Source organism: Galeopterus variegatus, unplaced genomic scaffold, assembly GCF_000696425.1.
Source record: "Galeopterus variegatus unplaced genomic scaffold, G_variegatus-3.0.2 Scaffold2432, whole genome shotgun sequence".
Classification (NCBI taxonomy): domain Eukaryota; kingdom Metazoa; phylum Chordata; class Mammalia; order Dermoptera; family Cynocephalidae; genus Galeopterus; species Galeopterus variegatus.
Genome location: NW_007728543.1, coordinates 34,201 through 37,879, shown reverse-complemented (window position 1 = coordinate 37,879; position 3,679 = coordinate 34,201).

The window sequence follows — 3,679 nt, the reverse complement described above, 5'->3', positions numbered from 1 at the left end:
GGGCTGCGGCCCTGCCCGCGGGCTGGCGGCGCCTCCGAGGGCGGCAGTGGCTGCAACCCGCGTAGCTGGCAGGGTGACCGCAGCGGTCTTGCCAGAGACTTGCCGCCTCGCCTTTGGGACGTGTTCAAAGAGGTTCCAGGTGGGAGTGGGGATAGAAGTTCCTTAGGCTCCCGGAGCATCATGCCCACTTTTATCCTGTGCCGGCGTCCCGGGCCTTTCTGCAGCCCCAAAGCCGGCCCTTCTGCCCGCACTAGCCCCCACGAGCCCCCACGAGCCTGAGCCCCGGGTAGGGATGAGAAAACCGAGGTGCAGCTGGCGCTAGAAAGCGCTGGTTTTCTCCCTCAGTCTTGGACTGGTTCCTGGCCGTCTCCCCAGAACCTGGCACTAGCCCAAACTCCTGGGGGCACCCAGGAAATAGTGAATAAGAGACGGGCTGGCTGCTAACCCATTGGACAGCAGGGAAGGCTGAGGTTCACAAAGGTGACGCCTCTTGCCTGTAAGAAGAAACTGGGAGCTGTGACCCCGGTCTGGCCTCCAGAAGGTTCTCTACATCAGAAGTTTCCCAACTTGGTCTGCAGGCCTCAAAACACCAATTGCTGCAACCACAACCCCAGTAAAACAGCAGGTCCCGGACCCGGTCCAAGACAATCGCTCAATAGCTAGGACTGACCGCAGCGGGGAGACACCCCCCCCAGCCATCAGCTCAGAACCTGGGGAAGGTGGGCGCCCTGAGCCTTGCCCAGCCGCTACCCTGAAGCTGGCTCCCCTTGAATCACCCCGTGACTCTCAGTCTCTCTGCCAGCCAGGCCCCCATGTCACCCCTCACACCCCATGTAGTTACTCAAGTGCACGGCCAGGAAGAGTAGCTGTGAGTGCTTCACGGAGGGAAAAGGTATAGAACCAGTTCACAAACAAAGCCACAGCTCCAAGACCCTCGGGAACCCCCAAGCCCCCTGGCACCCCAAGTGGGTTGTGGCCCATGATGACAAGGGGGCCACAGTGAGCCTTGTGGGGCTGGGTGCCCATGGGTGGCTCGAGGCACCTTCCTGCTGGGAGGCGGTATGACAGCTGGCCTCCCTGGGCCAGTCCGGGCCTCATGGATCCTCTGGGCCTTCCACGCTAGCAGAAAGCAAGTGAGGAACAGCCATCAAACACAGCAGTTGTGTGTCCTCGGGGCGGTCACTCCCCGCTGCGGCTTCAGTTTTCTCATTTGTGAAGCTCCCCCAGGGGAGGGCAAGTATTTGCATTGTCTAAGTTTCCATCTTCAGAACTACCCTGTGTGACGTAGCTGTTATTATCCCCACTGTACAGACAGCAACCTGCCGCTCAGAAAGAGGGCGTGTCTTTCCCAAGGTCACACTGCATGCATGGAGGCAGAGTAGAACTAGAATTGAGTCTCTCAATTTCTGGCCCAAAGCGTCTACTCTAGTTCAGGTGTGAGCTAAACTGGTGGAGAAGCTGAGGTCCCAGTCCCAGGGTCACAGGCTGCGGGGACCTTTACTCCCTGCTGCAGAAATGGCTCCAGCCGAGGAGACTGTCCCTTCCTGATGCAGAGGCACCTGTGACATGAGTGAGGTCATAGCGCTCCTGAGAAGAAAATGGGCCCAAACTGCCAACAAGGACCCACCTGCTGAGCACCAGGGTAGACAGTTGGCCAGAGGCAGAGATCAAGGTGGAGGTGGACTGGCCAGCTCCTGGATGAGCCATGGTCCACCTGCACCCCTCCATCTACCCAGTGGACATTCAATCCTGTCTAGCCCTCACTCTGCAGAGCAGCTCCTGAGTCCAGGGTGGGACATGGCCCAAAGAGATCCCCCACCTGGGACTGGGCCACCATGGCCTCTGACTTGCCTTGCCTCCTGCCCACACCCAGGTCAGGGCTCCTCAAGGAGCCTACACATCTAGGTAAGTGATCTTAGGTGGCATCTCTAAAAGCACAGCAGCACCTAGGTCTGGTCAGGTGGAGGAACTGAGGCACTGGGATCTGAGACACTCATATCTCCTACGTATATCCAGTCTGCCCCCTCTCTCCATCTCTATCTCCTCCACAGTGGTCTACCATCTTCTCATAATTAAACCATTATAATTTCTTACTCAAATCTCCTCGCTGGTTTCTCTGCATACCCTAGTTGCCCTTCCAACCTTCTCTCTATCCAACAACCACAGAGGTCTTAAAAACACAAATCAGAACAGGTTGTACCCTTTTTGAAACCTTTGATGATTCATTTTTTCCCATATCAATTTCCAGTTGTTCTAGAAACGGTTGAACTTTCCTCTCCCCATTGGATTATGTTGGCAGCTTCGTTGAAAATTAATTGACATTTAAATGTGTATCAACTTCTGGACTCCCTATTTTGTTCCATTGATTTGTCTATCCTTATGCTGATATCACACCATCTTGATTACTGTGGCTATTATCTGTCATTTGCATTTCCTATAAATAGTATAAACTGCTTGTCAGTTTATATAAAAAACCTGCTGAGATTTTTTTTTTTTGGTGGGGGGACTGGTAAGGGGATCGGAACCCTTGGCTCGGTGTTGCCCGCACTGAGCTCAGCCAGTGAGCGCACCAGCCATCCCTATATAGGATCCAAACCCGCGGTGGGAGCACTGCTGTGCTCCCAGCGCCGCACTCTCCCGAGTGAGCCACGGGGTCGGCCCAACCTGCTGAGATTTTTTTTTTTTGGTGGGGGGACTGGTAAGGGGATCGGAACCCTTGGCTCGGTGTTGCCCGCACTGAGCTCAGCCAGTGAGCGCACCAGCCATCCCTATATAGGATCCAAACCCGCGGTGGGAGCACTGCTGTGCTCCCAGCGCCGCACTCTCCCGAGTGAGCCACGGGGTCGGCCCAACCTGCTGAGATTTTGATTGGGGATTGCAATAAATCTGTATATCAGCTTGGGGAGAGTGGACATATTAACAACATTGAGACTTTTAATCCATGAACATGGTATATCTCTCTACTTATTTACGTCTTCTTAAATTTCTCCAGCATTTAAAACACCTTAAAACTATTTATTCAGAAGTATTCAAAGCTATGTACATGAGGAATAAGGAAAGAACTAAAACCGTCAGGTCAATTTGTAGGAGGCCACATCTTGAGATGATCTTCCTTTATGATGAATTCAATTTTTAGTGTTTTGTTTGTTTGTTTTTGGTGGCAGGCCAGTGGAATGGACCTTTTTGTCAGCAGCACCATGCTCTAACCAACTGAGATACTGGCCAGTCCTAATTTTTAATTTAAACCAGAGGTGTATCTCTAAGAAAGATAGTGTTGAAATACATACCCTTGAGTGTCAGAAAACTGCTTTATTTGATGTGAAATCCCAGGTAAGAATCTTTTAGACATATAGACTAGCAGGACCCAGAGCTAGAAGGGCTGGAATTTCATAAGATCCCTTCAGGTATGAGTGTTTCAAAGGGTGCAGGTGGGGGTGAACAGCCTCCAGGTGAGAGAAAATATGTAACTACCACGGGATCTGTGGCATTGGTGTGAATAACTTCACCTCTCATGTTGGAAGAGAGAGCTTCTTGGGATCACAGGTATGGTTGCTCCAGGGCCCAGCTCTGAGGTGGATATTTTATTGGACACCTTGGGTGACTTGCCAGGTGGAGGCCCAAGTCTTCCATTCAGAGAAGAGGGAGACTTGACAGGTTGGGGCATCTTTTTTTTTTTTTT